Source organism: Phyllobates terribilis, unplaced genomic scaffold (genome assembly GCF_046119375.1).
Source record: "Phyllobates terribilis strain yellow unplaced genomic scaffold, ASM4611937v1 Scaffold_1__5_contigs__length_1240528914, whole genome shotgun sequence".
Classification (NCBI taxonomy): domain Eukaryota; kingdom Metazoa; phylum Chordata; class Amphibia; order Anura; family Dendrobatidae; genus Phyllobates; species Phyllobates terribilis.
In genome coordinates this window covers 810323839-810346520 of record NW_027362761.1, presented here as the reverse complement: position 1 = coordinate 810346520, position 22682 = coordinate 810323839, and the positions used below count along the sequence as shown (strand labels likewise).

The 22682-nt window shown below is 45.2% G+C and overlaps 1 protein-coding gene across 4 annotated transcripts in view; it reads right to left on the bottom strand.

The window, feature by feature from the left end:
• Positions 1-22682, bottom strand: part of ARHGAP24 (Rho GTPase activating protein 24) — a 1313999-nt gene that overhangs the window by 168720 nt on the left and 1122597 nt on the right. The window lies entirely within an intron of this gene.

Here is a 22682-nt window from a genome sequence, read left to right as displayed (position 1 = left end):
GTTATCAGCTTTGGCGGTGTTGATACCAAGTAGGACCTCACCAATCTAAAATAAATGACCAATCAACATGAACAGGTAATCAATATTATATGTCTAAAGAACCCCTTTTACACCATTTATGGCCACCTTGATGAACTTTATGAAAGCTTAGAAAAAAGGGAACAGCACCACTCTTGTACATTAGCTGTGTCCTGGTATTGCAACCAAGCCCCTCTCACTTGAGAGGTACTGTAAGTAGAAAAAAAAGAACTCTTGGGCCCAATGCATCAAAGTTTCACACCAGAATTCTGGCTTAAAAGTTTTGAAATGTTGCAAAATTTAGGTGCAACGCGGAGTAGGGGCTGGAGTAGGATTTGTGTTGAGGTGCACACAGAGGTGTATGCCACTTGTCCGACACTCCTGATTCATGATGAGGAATGAACAACACTGGTCTTGATGAATCAGGCCCTCTTGTAAGGAACAGAAACCAGACTTGTATTAAAAGCATAAGTTTGGCATACACTGCATATTAAAGCTTTTCTGGCACATATGCCAATTGTTTCCAAAGGATGGCATTCACCCAACGTGGGTCAGAAGAGTGTCCTCTTGGCCTCCATAAGGCCTTTATTGGTTCATATACGTGTTTGTTTTTTTGGGGGGGGACTTGTATCGAATGGTATAATATGCATTATTCTTTATAATGGTATTGATTAAAAAAAAGCTATGTGCTCAGCAAGTTTTGTTTCATTACAATAGAAGTCTATTAGTATGTATCTTACTGTATCCTGCATCTGAGGTCGACATCGAATTATCCTGCTGATGTTTATTGTATATACAGTAGGCTCTTAAAGTGATATGAACAGAGCTTTACTATTTTCTGATATTATGAACTGCATCTGGCCATTGGCATACAATTCCAACAATTTAAATTGTTCCATTAAACGTGCACTTTATTGCAGCTGAACTGCGGTAAAGGCAGTATTATACCTCTAGCATACTTATCTTTGTAAAATAAAATTGAATCAGGCTAGAAAATCCCATTCTATGGGATCTACATAATGTTGGATTTCATATAAGTTGGCTATGTACACCTGTGGACAAAAGTTTTGAGGCTGCCAAAAATTTTGATTTTCACAAAGTTTGTTGCTTCAGAGTTTATAGATCATTTATTTAGATGTTTCCATGGTTACTGAAGTACAATTATAAGCATGTCAGAAATTTTTAAACGTTTATTGAAAAATACATCAAGTTTATGCAAAGACTCAATATTTATAGTGCTGACCCTTATTTTTCAAGACTTCTGCAATTTGCCCTGGCAGCTAGATATCAGATTCTGGGCCAAATCCTGACTGATGACAACAAATTCTTGCCTAATCAGTTTTTGAAGTTCATCATAATTTCTGTGTTTTGTCACTTTTGCCTTGTGACATGGTGCTCCATCATGCTGTAAAAAGCATTGCTCATCACCAAATTGTGCCAGGATCATTGGGAGACGTTTCTTTTGCAGGATGTTTAGATCACATTCTTTAATAATGGAAGTGTTCATAGGCAAAATTATGAAAGAGCCAGCTCCCTTTGATGGAAAGCAAACCCAGATATGAATGGTCTCAGGATGCTTTACTGTTGGTATACGCATGACTCATGGAAGCATTTGCCTTTTCTTCTCTGGGCAATCATTCTTCCAGAAATCCCAAACAGTCTGAAGGAGGCTTCATGAGAGAAAATAACTTCACCCAAGTTGTTTGCAGTCCGATCCCTCTATTTCCTGCAGAATGTAAAGCCCCCGTCTCACATAGCGAGATCGCTAGCGAGATCGCTGCTGTGTCACGGTTTTGGTGACGCAACAGCGACCTCACCAGCGATGTCGCTATGTGTGACACTTTGCAGCGATCAGGTCCCTGCTGTGAGGTCGCTGATCACTGCAGAATGTCCTGGACCTTTTTTTGGTCGTTGCCCTCCCGCTAGTCAGTACACATCGCTGTGTGTGACCAGCGGGAGCAGCGATCAGGCTGGTAACCATGATAAACATCGGGTTACTAGGGGCGAACGTGCCCCCAGTAACCCGCTGTTTATCATGGTTACGAGCCTGCTAAAGTGAGCGGTAACCTCCCGCTCACCGTAGCAGGCTGGTAACCATGATAAACAGCGGGTTACTAGGTGCGCGTGTGCCCCTAGTAACCCGATGTTTACCATGGTTACCAGCCTGCTCCTGCTTCAGCAGGCTGGTAACCAGAGGCAGGACATCGTGGAAAGATTCTTTCCACAATGTCGCTGCTCCCCTGATCGTTGGTGAGCCTGCCTGTTTGACAGCTCACCAGCGACCACATAGCGACGCAGCAACGATCCCTGACAGGTCGTATCGTTGTCGGGATCGCTGCAGCGTTGCTAAGTGTGACGGGGCCTTTAGTCTGTCCTTGATGTTTTTCCTGGAGAGAAGTGGCTTCTTTCTGCCCTTCCTGATACCAGGACAACCTTCAAAAGCATTTGCTGCACTGTCTGGACAAATGCACTGACACCAAGCCAGCCTTCAAAAGACCTTGACTCACTGTTTGTGCAAATGCACTGACACCTGCCTGCTGCCATTCCTGAGCAAGCTTTGCATTGGTGTTGAATAGTGATGAGCGAGTATGTTCTGTTAACCCTTTTGCCGAGTATGCTCGGGTCGAGCACCGAGTAGTTACAGCTGCTCGGTATTATATTTGAATCACTCCCGTGTGCATGATTTGCGACTGTTTGACAGCTTTAATACATGTGAGGAATGTGTAAGAAATAGACATTCATCACATGTATTAAAGCTGTCAAACAGTAGCAAATAATGCACACGGGAGTGATTCAAACATAACACCGAGCAGCTGTAACTACTCGGTGCTTGACCCGAGCATACTTGGCGAAAGGGTTAACAAAACATACTCGCTCATCACTACACAGGAGTGATTCAAACATAACACCGAGCAGCTGTAACTACTCAGTGCTCGACCCGGGCATACTCGGCGAAAGGGTTAACAAATAGTGATGAGCGAGTATGTTCTGTTAACCCTTTTGCCGAGTATGCTTGGGTCGAGCACCAAGTAGTTACAGCTGCTCGGTGTTATATTTGAATCACTCCCGTGAGCATGATTTGCGAATGTTTGACAGCTTTAATACATGTGAGGAATGTGTACGAAATAGACATTCCTCACATGTATTAAATCTGTCAAACAGTCGCATATCATGCACACGGGAGTGATTCAAACATAACACCGAGCAGCTGTAACTACTAGGTGCTCAACCCGAGCATACTCGGCGAAAGGGTTAACAAAACATACTCGCTCATCACTATTAACCGGTTCAGGACCGCCCACTGTACATAAACGTCGGCGCTGCCCGGGCTCTGTGCAGCGCCGACGTTTAAAAACGGTGGGTGGTCCCGCAGCACTCAGGACCCCCAGGGTCCTGCTAGCGCTGCGGTACCGGTTCAGAGCGATAGCTCTGACATGTGGCATCATGGGGACCTGAATGGATCAGGTCCCCATGATGTTAACCTGTTCCTATCTTCTAGATGCCGCGATCCATAGCGATCGCGGCATTTAAAAGATAGTAACAGCTGGTGGTCGGCGATCGGGACCCCCCACATACCTCAGGAGCGGCGGGGATCCCGGTGCTGTGACCTCTGACATCATTGAGACCTGATTGGCTCAGGTCTCGATGATGTCAGCGTCACACCAGCCAATCAGAGAGATCACCAGGGAAGTTTGTTTTAGCAACAAACTTTCCCGGGCAATCTGCCTGATAAATACACTGTTTCTCCTCCGATCTCAGTGAGAGAGCAGAGGAGAAACAGTGTGACAAGAGCTGTGTCAGCCTTGCCACTGTGAAAGTAAAAAAAATAAAATAAAAAAGAAAGTAAGAGTTAGGGTTAGTGAGTCTGTCAGATCAGTCAGTCCTTTCAGATCAGTCCTGTCAGATCTGTCAGTCAGTCAGTCCTGTCAGATCTATCAGTCAGTCAGTCCTGTCAGATCTATCAGTCAGTCAGTCCTGTCAGATCAGTCAGTCAGTCCTGTCAGATCAGTCAGTCAGTCCTGTCAGATCTATCAGTCAGTCAGTCCTGTCAGATCAGTCAGTCAGTCCTGTCAGATCAGTCAGTCCTGTCAGATCTGTCAGTCAGTCAGTCCTGTCAGATCTCTCAGTCAGTCAGTCCTGTCAGATCTGTCAGTCAGTCAGTCCTGTCAGATCTGTCAGTCCTGTCAGATCAGTCCAGTCAGTCAGTCCTGTCATATCAGTCCAGTCAGTCAGTCCTGTCAGATCTGTCAGTCAGTCAGTCCTGTCAGATCAGTCAGTCAGTCCTGTCAGTCAGTCAGTCCTGTCAGATCTATCAGTCAGTCAGTCCTGTCAGATCTATCAGTCAGTCAGTCCTGTCAGATCAGTCAGTCAGTCCTGTCAGATCTATCAGTCAGTCAGTCCTGTCAGATCAGTCAGTCCTGTCAGATCTGTCAGTCAGTCAGTCCTGTCAGATCTGTCAGTCAGTCAGTCCTGTCAGATCTGTCAGTCAGTCAGTCCTGTCAGATCTGTCAGTCAGTCAGTCCTGTCAGATCTGTCAGTCCTGTCAGATCAGTCCAGTCAGTCAGTCCTGTCAGATCAGTCCAGTCAGTCAGTCCTGTCAGATCTGTCAGTCAGTCAGTCCTGTCAGATCTGTCAGTCAGTCAGTCCTGTCAGATCAGTCAGTCAGTCCTGTCAGATCAGTCAGTCCTGTCAGGTCAGTCAGTCCTGTCAGATCAGTCCCGTCCGTTCAGTCCGGTCCGTTCAGTCCAGTCAAAAAATCTAAAAATAAAATGGCCCGTCAGACTTATACCGCAGAGGAGGTGTATGCCCTGCTGTGTTCTGACACTGATGACAGCGCAATCTCAGATGGAGATGTGGATTTTGAGGGCTTTAGTAGCGGCGACACTGAGAGCTCAGAAATGAGCAGTGATTCTGGTCCATCCTCAAGCCCAAGGACCAGTACAACAATAGGGGCAAATAGCGCTACTGGAGAAACGTCTCCAAATCAGGGAACACTGCCCAGTACAAGCGCTGTCCCTGCTACTAGTGAATTGGCGCACGCCAGTGTACAAGGGGCTTTGCCACATGATCTAGCATTTCCCAGATGGGAGGCTTCGGATTCGGCTGCTCCATTCAGCCCTGATTTCAACGCCACTCCTGGTATACATGTGGAGGTGGAAGATTTTGGACCAATTAATTTTTTTAATTTGTTTTTTACAGACAGCTTGCTAGAGCATATTGTCGTGCAAACAAATTTATATGCATCCCAATTCATAAGCCAGAATCCCCGATCTTACTATGCTAGGGCAAATTTATGGACACCAACTAATGTCCCGGAAATAAAAAAATTTTTAGGACTTACATTTGCCATGGGGCTTGTTAAAAAAACCGAGCATTCGATCCTACTGGTCCAACCACCCTGTTCAAGCCACCCCTATGTTTTCAGTCATTCTGCCTAGGACCCGTTATGAAATGCTCATGCGGTTTTGGCATTTTAACGACAATAGTCAATGCCTGCCCAGAAATGCCCCAGAACATGACAGGTTATATAAAATTAGACCCATCATTGAAAATTTGTCAGAAAAATTCTTAAGCCTCTACACAAAATATTTCTATAGATGAGTCCCTTGTAAAATTCAAAGGAAGACTGCACCTCAAGCAATTTATCCCATCTAAAAGGGCAAGGTTTGGAATAAAGATCTATAAAATGTGCGAAAGTTCAACCGGATACACATCCGCTTTCCGCATATATGAGGGGAAAGATAGCCAACTAAACCCACCAGGATGCCCTACTTATCTGGGGACATCTGCAAAAATTGTTTGGGAGCTGATAAGTCCATTTTTTCAAAAAGGCTACAATCTATATGTGGACAATTATTACACCAGCATACCCCTATTTAAAAGTCTGGTTGAACACAACATCGGGGCTTGTGGGACCATCCGTAAAAACCGTCAGGGGTTTCCACAACCATTGGTCAACCAAAAGTTCCAAAAGGGGCAGTCAGGGGCTGTACGCAACGGAGAGCTGCTTGCCCTGAAATATAGGGATAAGAGGGATATTTTTGTCCTCAGCTCGATCCACACAGATGCCACAAGGGCCACTGTAGAACTAGGATCCACCACTCCGAAGCAAAAACCTGTGTCAGTCATTGACTACAACAAACACATGGGGGGTGTGGACCTTGCAGACCAGGTTCTACAGCCATACCAGGTATCAAGAAAGTCCTATACCTGGTATAAAAAGTTGGTTATCTATTTGTTTCAGGTGGCCACATACAATTCTTTTGTGTTGTACAAAAAAGCAGGAAATTCAGATCCTTTTCTTGATTATCAAGAAAAGGTAATTGAAAATCTTGTCTTTCAAAGTGTTAGCCCCGCTCATCCATTAGAATCTGAGGATGTGAAAAGACTCACTGAGCGACATTTTATTGCACTTATTCCAGCAACGGAAACAAGAAGGAACCCCCAGAAAAGATGTCGTGTATGTACTAAGAGAGGAATGAGGCGTGATACCCGCTACTATTGCCCACAATGCCCATCATTGCCAGCCTTATGCGTCACTGACTGCTTTAAAATCTACCACACAGAACCACGTTTTTAAACTGTAAAAATGTATCCCAATTTGTCATTCAAACATTTGGTTCATTTAGTGAATGACATATTCGAGTAGAGCTCACTTAATTTCCAGGGGGGGTTCTCCAGAATCTAAACCTTCCATTGCGTGCTTGTTTCTGGAAATCATCCATCGAGTTAAAATGGTCACTAAACCCATAGATGAATTCCCAGAGGGGTGTCATTTCCAAAATGGGGTCACTTCAGGGGGGATTCTTTAGCTCTGGTACTCTGAAAAGTGCCAGAACAGCATAATCCCCCCTGAAGTGACCCCATTATGGAAATGACACCTCTGTGGGAATTCATCTATGGGTGTAGTGACCATTTACCTACTTATTTTCCCACCACTAGATTAATTTATACAGAGGAGTAGATTGTAAAATGTGGTCACTTGTTGTGGGTTTCCTCTGTTTAGGCACCTCAGGGGCTCTCCAAATGCAACATGGCGTCCGCTATCCATTCCAGTCAAATTTCCATTCCAAAAGTCAAATGGCGCTCATTACCTTCCGAGCCATGCCATGCGCCCAAACAGTGGCTTTGCACCACATATGGGGTATCAGCGTGCTCAGGAGAAATTGCACAACACATTTTGGGGTCCATTTTTTCTGGCTGCCCTTGTGAAAATTAAAAATTTGAGGCTAAAGTAGCAGTTTTGTGTTAAAAATGTGTTTTTTTATTTTCACCCTTCAACATTATAAAATTGTGTGAAGCCCCTGGGGGTTCAAGGTGCTCACCACACATCTAGATAAGTTCCTTGAGGGGTCTAGTTTCCAAAATGGGGTGACTTGTTGGGGGTTTCCTCTGTTTAGGCACCTCAGGGGCTCTCCAAATGCAACATGGCGTCCGCTATCGATTCCAGTCAAATTTCCATTCCAAAAGTCAAATGGCGCTCCTTACCTTCCGAGCCATGCCGTGCGCCCAAACAGTGGCTTTGCACCACATATGGGGTATCAGCGTGCTCAGGAGAAATTGCACAACACATTTTGGGGTCCATTTTTTCTGGCTGCCCTTGTGAAAATTAAAAATTTGAGGCTAAAGTAGCAGTTTTGTGTTAAAAATGTGTTTTTTTATTTTCACCCTTCAACATTATAAAATTGTGTGAAGCCCCTGGGGGTTCAAGGTGCTCACCACACATCTAGATAAGTTCCTTGAGGGGTCTAGTTTCCAAAATGGGGTGACTTGTTGGGGGTTTCCTCTGTTTAGGCACCTCAGGGGCTCTCCAAATGCAACATGGCATCCGCTATCCATTCCAGTCAAATTTCCATTCCAAAAGTCAAATGGCTCTCCTTACCTTCCGAGCCATGCCGTGCGCCCAAACAGTGGCTTTGCACCACATATGGGGTATCAGCGTGCTCAGGAGAAATTGCACAACACATTTTGGGGTCCATTTTTTCTGGCTGCCCTTGTGAAAATTAAAAATTTGAGGCTAAAGTAGCAGTTTTGTGATAAAAATGTGTTTTTTTATTTTCACCCTTCAACATTATAAAATTGTGTGAAGCCCCTGGGGGTTCAAGGTGCTCACCACACATCTAGATAAGTTCCTTGAGGGGTCTAGTTTCCAAAATGGGGTGACTTGTTGGGGGTTTCCTCTGCTTAGGCACCTCAGGGGCTCTCCAAATGCAACATGGCGTCCGCTATCGATTCCAGTCAAATTTCCATTCCAAAAGTCAAATGGCGCTCCTTACCTTCCGAGCCATGCCGTGCGCCCAAACAGTGGCTTTGCACCACATATGGGGTATCAGCGTGCTCAGGAGAAATTGCACAACACATTTTGGGGTCCATTTTTTCTGGCTGCCCTTGTGAAAATTAAAAATTTGAGGCTAAAGTAGCAGTTTTGTGATAAAAATGTGTTTTTTTATTTTCACCCTTCAACATTATAAAATTGTGTGAAGCCCCTGGGGGTTCAAGGTGCTCACCACACATCTAGATAAGTTCCTTGAGGGGTCTAGTTTCCAAAATGGGGTGACTTGTTGGGGGTTTCCTCTGTTTAGGCACCTCAGGGGCTCTCCAAATGCAACATGGCGTCCGCTATCGATTCCAGTCAAATTTCCATTCCAAAAGTCAAATGGCGCTCCTTACCTTCCGAGCCATGCCGTGCGCCCAAACAGTGGCTTTGCACCACATATGGGGTATCAGCGTGCTCAGGAGAAATTGCACAACGCATTTTGGGGTCTATTTTTTCTGGCTGCCCTTGTGAAAATTAAAAATTTGAGGCTAAAGTAGCAGTTTTGTGAAAAAAAGTTAAATGTTCATTGTTTTCTTCCACATTCCAAAAATTCCTGTGAAGCACCTGAAGGGTTAATAAACTTCTTGAATGTGGTTTTGAGCACCTTGAGGGGTGCAGTTTTTAGAATGGTATCACTTTTGGGTATTTTCTGTCATAAAGGCTCCTCAAAGTCACTTCAAATAAGATGTGGTCCCTAAAAAAATGTTTTTGTAAATTTTGTTGTAAAAATGAGAAATCGCTGGTCAACTTTTAACCCTTATAGCTTCCTAACAGAAACAAATTTTGGTTCCAAAATTGTGCTGATGTGAAGTAGACATGTGGGAAATGTTATTCATTAACTATTTTGTGTGATATATCTCTCTGATTAAAGGGCATGAAAATTCAAAGTTTGAAAATTGCAAAATTTTCAAAATTTTCGCCAAATTTCCATTTTTTTCACAAATAAACGCAAGTGATATCGAAGAAATTTTACCACTATCATGAAGTACAATATGTCACAAAAAAACAATCTCAGAATCAGGGGGATCCGTTGAAGCGTTCCAGAGTAATTACCTCATAAAGTGACAGTGGTCAGAATTGAAAAAATTGGCCCGGTCACGAAGGCAAAAACAGGCTCTGGCGCGAAGTGGTTAACAAAACATACTCGCACATCACTAGTGTTGAACTGATTCCATAGGTGAATCCTCTTCAATAAATGGTACAGGCACTTGCTGGAGCTTCTTGGCCACCTTGAAGCCTTCTTCCTGTAGCATCGGCGTCTCTGACTCCTGCCGGGCAGAGACGCCGTTCCCCTCACAGCCGCGGTCCCAGTCCGGCGTCTTCCTGCTCCCCTGCTGCTGCTGTGGCGCGCACCGCGTGCAGCTTCCCGGGCACTGTGCTTAGGGCACGCGCGCCATCCTAAAGAGTCCCCGGCCAATGGCCGGAGGACTTCTCCTTTATAAGACACCTCCTCCAAAATGGAGGTGCCTGTGCAAGGTTGTTGCTTGTGTGCTAACACTTTCCTCAGCCCTCAGGTCCCGCTGCCTGTCAGTCCTGCCCGGCAGCCTGTCTGTCAGTCCTGCCCGCCAGCCTGTCTGTCAGTCCAGCCCACCAGTCTGTCTAACAGTTATGCCCGCCAGTCTGTCTAACAGCCGTGCCCGCCAGCGTGCTTACCTGGAGCACCTGCCAGTTACCTGCCGTGTCCGTAAGCCTGCCTATCTGGAACACCTGCTAGTTACCTGCCATGCCCGCAAGCCTGCCTAACCGGAGAACCTGCCAAGTAACCAGCCGTGTCCGCCAGCCTGCCTACCTGGAGCACCTGCCAGTTACTTGCCGTACCCGCCAGCCTGCCAACCCGGAGCACCTGCCCAGTAACCTGCCGTGCCCACCAGCTTGCCTACCTGGAGGACCTATCTGGCTATCCGCCGTACCCGCCTGCTTGCCTACCCGGAACACCTGTCTGGCTATTAGCCGTACCTGCCTGCTTATCTACCCGGACCAGCCGCCGGCCTTCCTGCCGTGCTCATCCGCTGTACCGGTCAGCTCCTGTCATCTGACCCGTGGGAGTCGCCTGCTCTCACACAAGGTCGGTCCCAGAGTGGCACCTGTTTCACCTGACCGGTCACTCCCTGGTTCACGGAGTCGACTAAGCCGCCGTGTGACCTGGGTCGGTCCGAGTAGGCATTTAGTCACGCCCCTCTGGTCCCTTCTTGCACCGAACCACAGAGGTTCCACCACCCGGACCCATAACACTTCCCAGCAACTTCTCTCCGTGAAGTTTTTGATCATTCTATAAATGGTAGGTTTAGGAACAATCTTACAAACAGCAATGTCGTTTCCTATAAATTCCTTTTGATGAAAATTAATGATGAATGAACGTGTTTCCTTCGAGGTACCAATGGTTTAAAGTACAAGCACATTTTTAAAGCAACCAGTTTGGCAGAATGATATTAGCTGCCTTGTCCTTGTTATCTCTTCCTCCGGAGCTACAAGAACATGAAATTAAGTGAGCAGTTCATTTTTGTGTCACGGTGGACATTCAGTGGAAATGGGGGTTTTGTGATTAAGCTAATTTTCATTACAAGGAATGGCAGACATTTTTTGCAATTCACCTGATCACTCTTCATAACAACCTAAAGTTAATGAAGACCGAAGCAGCAATCTTTGTGAAAACCAAAATTTGTTGCAGACTCAAAACTTTTGGCGATGGCTATACAATAGATTGTGAAGTCCTTTTGACAATAGCCTTCAGATTCACTCTGAATGTTTTTTTGTGTAATATGTACATTTACATATCAAGAAAGGGAGTATAAACTAGTTAAAAATTGTACATCTTGTATATGTTCTCCGCTTCAAACATTGTAGTCAGCAATTGAAACAATGAAAACAATTCCAATAGAGATACTGTATGTAGATGTCCCTGGATGTCGTGAAAACCTCCATTGTTTACACTGCTGCCTGATTCTAGGACAACTGGAAAATGACAAACAAAAAGAAAAAAGATTTCATTTAGAACGTGATTTTCTTCTTGGCTAAATGGCTTTCTCTATAAAACATTAATACGTTTTTTTTATATATGAGATTAGTCACATAGAAAATAGAAGGCAGTTTGTGTATCCACTATTTCAGTGTCAGGCCTTGCCCACATACAGTATGTCTTGATACAACCTGTGCAATATTGTAGTACAGAGCCGTGACACACTGCCCATAGCAGTTTATGGGGCCATACTATACTTCTGTATGCTTTCAATTATCATATGGAAAAATATTTAAGTTAGATTAATATATAATCTTACTTAAAAAATTGTGGCATATACAAATTGAGCAATTTGCCTGCATTGTGCCTAGGGGAGAACAGCTCCATAATTTGATATCATGCGTAGGCACATTATAGTTGCATAGAAGTCTAATATCGTAGTAACTAGTGATGAGCGAGTATGTTTTGTTAACCCTTTCACCGAGTATGCTCGGGTCGAGCACCGAGTAGTTACAGCTGCTCGGTGTTATGTTTTGGTGTGCATGATTTGCGACTGTTTGACAGCTTTAATACATGTGAGGAATGTCTATTTCGTACACATTCCTCACATGTATTAAAGCTGTCAAACAGTCGCAAATAGTGATGAGCGAGTATGTTTTGTTAACCCTTTAGCCGAGTATACTCGGCCGAGCACCGAGTATTTATAGCGTGCTCAGGCTTTAAGTTTTCGTCGCTCCGTGAACATGATTTGCGACTGTTTGACAGATTTAATACGTGTGAGGAATGCCTGTTTTTCCAGAATTCCTCACATGTATTAAATCTGTCAAACAGTCGCAAATCATGTTCACGGAGCGACGAAAACTTAAAGCCCGAGCACGCTATAAATACTCAGTGCTCGGCCAAGTATACTCGGTGAAAGGGTTAACAAAACATACTCGCTCATCACTAGTTGCAAATCATGCACACGGAAGTGATTCAAATATAACACCGAGAAGCGGTAACTACTCGGTGCTCGACCCGAACATACTCGGCGAAAGGGTTAACAGAACATACTCGCTCATCACTAGTAGTAACTCCATGTGCAGATGAGTCCTAACGCCAAATTGAAAAAAGTACCAGATGAAGGCAGTGTCGATAAAAATAAACCAATGAAAGGCTTGTCTTATGAAGACAATTTCTGTTCACATGCCTTATTAGTGGAGATGAGCAAGCCCAAATCCCGTAAGTCCGTTTTAATATTTGGAGTCCTGGGGAAGTCCAGGAGGGGAGAGAGAGAGAGAAAAAGATTTTCCAGCTCCAAAGTTCAGGTCCCCATACATTTCAATGGGGTTCGGATTCTGGTTCAAGTTCAGGTAATGTTCTGGTACCCTGAACCGAACTTTGGACTAAAGTTCGGGTCGGGAACAAGAATCCGAACTTCCACGGGTCCGCTCATCCCTACTTATCAGGCATCACAAAGACCCCTTCATGTAACTTAAGGCTAAGTGCCCACGATGCAGAAATGCTCTGAATTTTTCCTGAGCGTTTCTGCATCTCCCTGGGAGAAAAAACACATGCGGATTGTACATGCGTTTTTCCTGCCAGGGACAAGTGTAAGTGAAGCGTTTTTCACATGCGTTTCCGCATGCGGGTTGTCAAGCGCTTTCCAAGCGATTTTAGCATCACTTGGAAAGTGCATGACAACTTGGTCACACTATATAAATCCATGCAACCGGCATGGATTTATATAGTGTGACCAAGTTAATAGTTCAAAAAAAGATTAAAAATGGTAAAAAAAAAAACAACATTATACTTACCTTCTGATGGCCCCTGGTCTTTTCGCCGCTGCATCCGGTCTCTTCTACGGCTCGCGGTGGTCTGAAAGTACCTGCCATGACGCCATTTAGTCATGTGACAGGTCACGCGACCGCTGACATCAGCGGTCGCGTGACCCATCACATGACTAAATGACATCATGGTTCCATGACCATGGTACCATGGTACCCGGGTCTGGATGAGAGTCTCCTCTTCTCCAGACCCGGGTACCAACCGGAAATTGAATCGCTTAATATCCGCATGTGCACATGTAGTCATGCGGATGTTAAGCGATTCAATGTAAGTCAATGGCGGCAAAAACGCCGCGTGTACGCAAAATACACTGTGTGTAGAATTATTAGGCAAGTTGTATTTTAGAGGATTATTTTTATTATTGATCAACATCTATGTTCTCAAACAACCCAAAAGACTCATAAATATGCAAGCTTAATATTCTTGGAAGTTGGAGTGTTTTTTTTTTAGATTTGGCTATCTTAGGAGGATATCTGTTTGTGCAGGTAACTATTACTGTGCAGAATTATTAGGCAACTTAATAAAAACCAAATATAATTCCATCTCACATGTTTATTTTCACCAAGTAAACCAATATCAGTGCACAAACTTTAGAGATAAACATTTCTGACATGCAAAAACAAAAAAATTAGTGATCAATATAGCCACCTTTCTTTATGATAACACTCAACAGCCTTCCATCCATAGATTCTGTCAGTTGCTTGATCTGTTTTCGATCAACATTGCGTGTAGCAGCCATCACAGCATCCCAGACACTGTTCTGAGAGGTGTACTGTTTTCCCTCCCTGTAGATCTCACATTTTATGATGGACCACAGGTTCTCTATGGGGTTCAGATCAGGTGAACAAGGGGGCCATGTCATTATTTTTTCTTCTTTTAGACCTTCACTGGCCAGCCACGCTGTGGAGTAGTTGGATGCATGTGATGGAGCATTGTCCTGCATGAAAATCATGTTTTTCTTGAACGATACCAACTTCTTCCTGTACCACTGCTTGAAGAAGTTGTCTTCCAGAAACTGGCAGTACGTCTGGGAGTTGAGCTTCACTCCATCCTCAACCCGAAAAGGTTCCACAAGTTCATCTTTGATGATACCAGCCCATACCAGTACCCCACCTCCACCTTGCTGGCGTCTGAGTCGGAGTGGAGCTCTCTGCCCTTTACTGATCCAGCCTCTGGCCCATCCATCTGGCCCATCAAGAGTCACTCTCATTTCATCAGTCCATAAAATCTTTGAAAAATCAGTCTTAAGATATTTCTTGGCCCATTCTTGACGTTTTATCTTATGTTTCTTGTTCAAAGGTGGTCGTTTTTCAGCCTTCCTTACCTTGGCCATGTCCCTGAGTATTGCACACCTTGTGCTTTTTGATACTCCAGTAACGTTGCAGCTCTGAAATATGGCAAAACTGGTGGCGAATGGCATCTTGGCAGCTTCACGCTTGATTTTCCTCAATTCGTGGGCAGTTATTTTGCGCCTTTTTTGGCCAACACGCTTCTTGCGACCCTGTTGGCTATTTGCCATGAAATGCTTGATTGTTCGGTGATCACGCTTCAAAAGTTTGGAAATTTCAAGACTGCTGCATCCCTCTGCAAGACAACTCACAATTATGGACTTTTCAGAGCCCGTCAAATCTCTCTTCTGACCCATTTTGCCAAAGGAAAGGAAGTTACCTAATAATTAAGCACACCTTATATAGGGTGTTGATGTCATTAGTCAACACCCCTCCTCATTACAGAGATGCACATCACCAGATTTACTTAATTGGTAGTTGGCTCTCAAGCCTATGCAGCTTGGAGTAGGACAACATGTATAAAAAGTATCATGTGATCAAAATACTCATTTGCCTAATAATTCTGCACACAGTGTAATTGGTAGTGCTGCAGATTTTTCCGCAATGATAATCCGCAGCGGAAATTTCCGCAGCATGTGCACAGCACATGCGGATTATCATTGGGGAACATTGCAGACCTTCTACCAAGCGTTTTTAAGCGTTTCTGCAGCGGAATTGCCGCTGCGGAAACGGTGAAAAAACGCATAGTGGGCACACAGCCTAATACAAAGAGTGCAACCAGTTTTACTTACACTTTCCAACTTTTGGTGATACTTGTCTGGGAGGTCTTTGAATTCAGTGTACGAAGTGTGTCACCAAAATTTGTTCCACTAACCATGTACTGACACGATTCTCACACCCTAAATTTACTTGTGGGGTTCTGTCTGATGATGGCATTACACATAAATACCTTTTGAAGGCTCTGCTTTTCACAAGGTTTCAGAAGGCTACATCGTGTGTCCGTGAGATTTGCCAACTGTTCCAATAATCAATGAGATCTCTAGTGTTTCCAGGAACCTCCCAGGTGTTTAGGGAGAGTTTTTATATGATGAAGTATTATATAGCAATTAATGAGGATCTGTCGACAATTCAAAAGTGGACAGTTCTTCCTGTTATTTTATTCCTGCTACTCCCCCAATTACTCCTTTTTTTTCAATTCTGCCATACTTTTCCAGACACATGGGCCTTTTTATATAGTGCTAATTTTAAGGTCTTTATGTAGCATGTTGGCATGTGTTCCTAGTAATGAGTTCATATTACTAACAGCATAAATTTCTCCTGCAATGACTTAGTCCAGTCATTAGGGGTCAGCAAGAGACAAGTAAAGAAAAGACCGGGGATCTGTGAAAAAGCCCGGGAATCTGAAATCCAGGAAGACCTCTGTGGGGAGGAGATGTGTCTGATGTCCAGAGACGCTTGGAGCTAGCAGAGACTTGAGCCGGACGGTGTGTCCAAGAAGAAGCTGTGCCTTGTGAGTAACTGAGATATGTGACCGGTCACCAACTGTGTAGTTAGCTAGGGAAAGCTAGTTAGTAATCACAGTACTACTGAGAAGTGCCCGGTGTCTATCATTGATGATGGACTGATCAGGCTTGATCCAGAGATTGTGAAAGATCTGGTATAACAAGACTCTGTGTACGTGGATACTACAAAGGAGCCTTGTTGTGAACTATACATTGAGACTGAGATCGATTCTGATTCCTGCCTGCACCGGGATGTGCTAGAGAACTTGGTGAGTAGGAGAAGCTGATTAAACTGATCAGGGTCTAATAAAAGGTTTAGGTTGTTAATTGCTTGTGTATATTAAGTTAGAGAGGTTTCTCTTTACTCTTGTAGGAAGAGAAACTGTACACTGTATAGACAACACGTTGGCTAAACATATGAGTGTTTATTAAGGGGAAAAACAAGGGTATCAGGATCCCATTGTATTAGTGTGGGAGAGGGGTGCAAGGTTATATTCCTGGGAGAACCACGTGCCACGTCCGCGGTAACATCCTGGGTAGGCCCTGTACTGAATAAGGGTGGGAGAGGCATAGCCCAAGGGTAGTTTGGCTCATTCCCGCGAGATTGGCACTTGGGCTCTCTCGGGCTGTATTTGTATACAGCCCGAGAGAGCCCAAGTGCCAATCTGTATTAAGTGCCAACTTGTATTTTGTATTCGTGGCTGTTGTGGCCCATACTTTGTAGAAAAGTTCAACCTGTTATTTGTTTGACAAGTATAAAGAAAGTTGATTTGCCACTACACTGAGGTCAGAGTCATTTATAGCACCACCGTATCCCTCATACACATTCGACCAGCGTTCCGGTCGTTACATTTACATTTAGGGGGCTCTCAGGATTCTTTGGGAGCATGTGTACAGTCTGCTCTGCACAATTCCCCTGTGAGCATTGCCCCTTTGTCAAAGATCATACAAATTAGCATTAAATATAAAGGAAAGAGGAAAACTGGTCACTTGAGCTAGTGATGGCTCATCTTAATATATGTTTTATTTGACGGTAACGTAGGGCTCGTGCAGACGACTGTTTTAATCGGAAGAGTGATATCTGTGGTTTTGACGAATCGCACTCATATCCATGTTATCCTATAGAGTTGTGTACATGTCCAATTTTTGTCTTGGACCGAGTAGTCCAAAGAAAAAAATTGCGGCATGCACGATTGCCTCCAAGAATCAGATGGTACTTGCCCATTCATGTCTATGGTTACATGGAAAAATGGAGACAAAGTGGAGAAGGTGGAGAAACTTTTTTTTCACCACCTCCAAGAAAATCCGATCACACGCTGATCAAACTGTGATCAGAGTCTGATTAACATAATCAGACCTATTTTCTTGAATGGAGGGAAAACTATTTTATAGTACACTATATTTTATTGCTATACAAAGTCAAATAATAACATATAATCAATACCACGGTAATCTGAAATATAATATAAGTTACAGTACATTGTACATTTATGTAGCACCGGCGTCCCTGCCCTCTGCTAGGCAGGGACGTTGTTCCCCTCACCTACCTGCTCCGTGCCCGGCGTCCTCCTCCCGCTCTGCTGGCAGCGCGCGCTCCTTCCCGTCCACTGTGCTTAGGGCGCGCGCGCGCTCTCCCTCCCTCTTAAAGGGGCCGCGCGCGCCGTCCTAAGGAGTCCCCAGCCAATGGCCGGAGGACTTCACCATATATAAGGCACCTCCTCCAAAATGGAGGTGCCCGAGCAATGTTGTTGCACTGTTCACTACTCTGCTTCAGCCCTCAGGTCCCGTTGCCAGTTACCTGCCAGTTACCTGCCAGATTCCTGCCTGATTATCTGCTACCTGCCTGCTAGTCTGAGGTCTGACGGTCTGCCTTACTACTCCTGTCAGTCTGTCTAAGGACCAGCCTGCCCGCTCACCTGGGAGCGCACATCAGCCACCTGCCTGCTTGCGCAACTACTCCATAGGAGACCGAGAGTTATTGGCCATCAAACTGGCATTGGAGGAGTGGCGTTACCTACTCGAGGGGGCTCTTCACCCGGTAATAATTTACACTGACCACAAGAACTTGGCTTACCTCCAGCATGCCCAGAGACTTAACCCGCGCCAAGCCCGGTGGTCCTTGTTTTTTGCTCACTTTGATTTTGTTCTTCATTTTCGCCCGGCTGACAAAAACGTCAAAGCAGATGCCTTGTCCCGATCCTTTCTGGTGTCCGATCTCGAGGAAGAACCTAAACATATCATCGATCCCGCCAGAGTAATGCAGGTGGCTCCCGTGAGCCTAAATCGTCTCCCTCCCGGTAAGACGTTCGTATCAGTACCTGATCGGGAGAAGATCCTACACTGGGGTCACTCGTCTAAACTAGCTGGCCACGCCGGTCAGAAAAAGACCCTCCAGCTTATTGCCCGGCACTACTGGTGGCCTACCCTGCACAAGGACGTAATAGACTTTGTTTCTGCTTGTGTGTCCTGCGCCCGCAACAAAGTCCCGAGACACCTGCCAGCCGGTCGCCTTCTTCCGCTTCCTGTGCCTGCTGCCCCCTGGCAGCATATTGCTATGGACTTCATAACTGATCTCCCCGTCTCTGCCGGTTGTACGGTCATTTGGGTGGTCGCTGACCGCTTTTCCAAGATGGCTCACTTTATTCCCCTGCCTGGTCTCCCGTCTGCACCCGAGCTGGCTAAAGACTTTATCCGCCACATCTTCCGTCTTCATGGCCTGCCCCTCCACATCGTGTCGGATCGTGGGGTACAGTTCACCTCACGTTTCTGGAGAGCCACTTGTAAACTGCTAGACGTCACCCTGGACTTCTCTTCCGCTTACCACCCACAGTCTAATGGTCAAGTGGAGCGGATCAATCAGAACCTGACCAGTTACCTCCGGCACTTCGTTAATGCCCATCATTCTGACTGGGTGGATCTCCTACCATGGGCCGAGTTCTCCTATAACAATCACAAGAGCGAATCCTCTTCCAAATCCCCGTTTTTTGTAGTCTTCGGTCAGCATCCTCGGATTCCTTTTCCTGTCTCCACCTCTGTGGACAACCCGGCTGCGGAATCTCTCGTTAGCAAATTTTCCTCCATTTGGGAGAGTACCCGATCCGCACTCCTCCAGTCGTCCGAACGGATGAAAAGACACGCTGACAAAAAACGCCTGGATCCTCCACAATTTCGTCCTGGAGATAAAGTCTGGCTCTCGTCTAAATATGTCCGACTCAAGATACCTTCTTACAAGTTAGGGCCTCGGTTCATCGGTCCTCTGGAGGTCATCAGTCAGATCAACCCGGTGGCCTATAAATTAAAACTCCCGGCCAACTTACGGATCCCTAACTCCTTCCATGTATCTCTCCTCAAACCTGTGGTACTTAACTCTTTTTCCAAGTCTACAGGTACGCCTCCTGCTCCGGTTTCTGCTGAGGACGAGTTTGAGGTAGAGAACATTCTTGCCACCAAAAGGGTAAGAGGAAAGACCTTTTTTCTAGTAGATTGGAGGGGGTTTGGTCCTGAGGAGAGAACGTGGGAGCCCCGGGAGAACATCCATGCCCCTCTTATCCTAGCTAAATTTCTGTCTGGCCTAAAAAAGGGGGGGGCCTAAAGGGGGGGGTACTGTAGCACCGGTGTCCCTGCCCTCTGCTAGGCAGGGACGCTGTTCCCCTCACCTCCCTGCTCCGTGCCCGGCGTCCTCCTCCCGCTCTGCTGGCAGCGCGTGCTCCTTCCCGTCAACTGTGCTTAGGGCGCGCGCGCGCGCTCTCCCTCCCTCTTAAAGGGGCCGCACGCGCCGTCCTAAGGAGTCCCCGGCCAATGGCCGGAGGACTTCACCATATATAAGGCACCTCCTCCAAAATGGAGGTGCCCGAGCAATGTTGTTGCACTGTTCACTACTCTGCTTCAGCCCTCAGGTCCCGTTGCCAGTTACCTGCCAGTTACCTGCCAGTTACCTGCCAGATTCCTGCCTGATTATCTGCTACCTGCCTGCTAGTCTGAGGTCCGACGGTCTGCCTTACTACTCCTGTCAGTCTGTCTAAGGACCAGCCTGCCCGCTCACCTGGGAGCGCACATCAGCCACCTGCCTGCTTGCCTGAGGTCCGACGGTCTGCCTTCCAACTCCTGTCAGTCTGTCTATGGACCAGCTTGCCCGCTCACCTGGGAGCACACAACAGCTACCTGCCTGCTAGTCTACCTGGAGGCTCCGCCGTCACATGCTGTGACCACCTGCCTGTCCAGTGACTCCTGCTCGCTCACCTGGGAGCGCTCATCTGCTGCCTGTCTGCTAGCCTACCTGGAGGCTCTGCCGTCACGTGCTGTGACCACCCGCCTGTCCAGAGACTTCTGCCCGCTCACCTGGGAGCGCTCATCTGCCGCCTGTCTGTTGGTCTTCCTGGAGGCTCCGCCGTCACATGCTGTGACCACCCGTTCATCCAGAGACTCTCGCCTGCTCACCTGGGAGCTCACGTCAATCATCAGCCGCCACAGGTCGTACCAACCCTTTACCTAGAGACTGCCCCGGTCACTTGCCGTGACCATCTGCCCGTTCATCCAGAGACTGCCCCGGTCATTTGCCGTGACCATCTGCCCGTTCATTCAGAGACTGCCCCGGTCACTTGCCGTGACCATCAGCCCGTTCATCCAGAGACTGCCCCGGTCACTTGCCGTGACCTCCAGCCCGTTCACTCAGAGACTGTCCCGGTCACCTGCTGTGACCTCCTGCCCGTCTTCCCTGGTCGCCACCCGCTCCCTTACAAGGACTGCCCCCTTGTATAGTAGCTCAGAGGTTCCGCCTCCCAGACCCATTACAATTTATTCCTAAAAGACCTATTTTAGTTATAATTACACTGGGAAACGTTTCTATTCTAACAGAAGGACGGGCTTTCTTGAGAGATAACAGTGGACAGCAGTAGAATGTGCTGGGTGGAATATATTTTATTGAACTCTCCCTTTAAATACCACATTGTTTTAGCCAAAGTATAAGAGCAGGCCTGGAGCCAGGAGTGCGCCTTACTTCACCCAGACTTTCTTTCAAACACTCTTGCTCTTTGTGTAGTATTTATACACCCGCTAATCCATTGTTCCCTCTTTAGATAAATAATAAGATGAATTACTCTATTGTGTGGCTGAGGTCCTGCAGTATTTAAGAAAGAAACTAAAGGAAAGGGGAATTCTATTTATGGGTGTCTTAGTTAAAAATAAGTGTAATAAAAGTTAAGGCCTTAGAATGTAAGTAATGCAAAAATGTCAAGTTTCATGTACAATATATAGCAAGTAGTATAGCAAGCAATTTGATAATACAACATGGTATTGGACAGATACGGGCATTCAAGTCTACTGCTCCATGGACACAATATAGACTGTCATAGACCATTAATTACGCTGCTCCATAGACAATGTACAATAGACTGTCATAGACAATTTCCTGATGTGGATGCATTATTATTTCTGTCCTTGACATCCATGTAAAATACATCCTAGGCAGTGCAAAAGGGATAGAGTAAGGATTATGGAATTTATTTCATAGAATTAGATTTTTTTTGTTATTTTTTCTAGACTTTTATCAGTTTATGACTACATAATGACTTTTCTTTGGACAAGTCACATACAAGTAAAAAAAAACATGTGTGATTTCTCATGAGATTGTTAAAAAATAAACAAAGAAAAAAAAATGCAGCTATATTGCAAACAAGTCACAGTAGCTTACAATAAGGATTTATGTTTGCAAAGTCTCATGCAACTTGTGATATGCGGAAACAGGTTTGAGTATTTTGCGACTGTTGTAGATACAATATCGCATTGTCGGATTACAATCTTCATTTCGTACAACTAAAGCCCAATCATTACTATTTTATTATTATTTGTTGCTGCTGGAGGAAACTGTAATAACATTCTGTGTTCTTTTTAGCATTCCTCTGTGTGAACGTCATAAGTAATAATGATACAGTATAATGCTTGCTGGTCAATAGATCACTATTAGCAGTGATGTCCACTGGGAGGAAGCAGATCATGTCTTCTCAGTATGATCCCTTACCCATCTGACAGTTGGAAGCCCATGATAACATCACACACTCATGGATTTTTCTAGCAATGTCCCGAATGTAGGAAAGAGGCTCTCTGCATTTACAGCTGAAACCAGAAGTTTACATACACTATATAAAAAGACACATATGCATGTTTTTCTCAATATCTGACATGAAATCAGAATAAACCTTTCCTGTTTTAGGTCAATTAGGATTATCATAATTTTTAATATTTGCCAAATGCCAGAATAATAAGATAATAAGAGGGAGAGAGAGAGAATGTTTTAAGGCATTTGTATTACTTACTGAAAAGTCAAAAGTTTACACAAAATAAGATTACTATGCCTTTAAACAATTCTGGACTGCCCATATGATGATGTCATGTGTTTGGAAGCTTCTGGTGTTTTTTGGCAACATCTTAGTTAATTAGAGACACACCTGTGGATGTATTTTAATGCACACTTGAAACACACTGCTTCTTTGTGTAGAATCATGGGAAAGTCAAAAGAAATCAGCCAAGATATCAGGAAGAGAATTGTGGACTTTCACAAATTTGGCTCATCCTTGGGTACAATTTCAAGATACCTGAAGGTGCCTCGTTCATCTGTACAAACAATAATACGCAAGTACTAACAAGATGGGAATATCCAGCAATCATACCACTCAGGAAGGAGACAGGTTCTGTGTCCCAGAGAATGTGCTTTGGTCCGACATGTGCATATCAATCCAAGGAAAAAAGCAAAAGACGTTGTGAAGGTGATGGCGGAA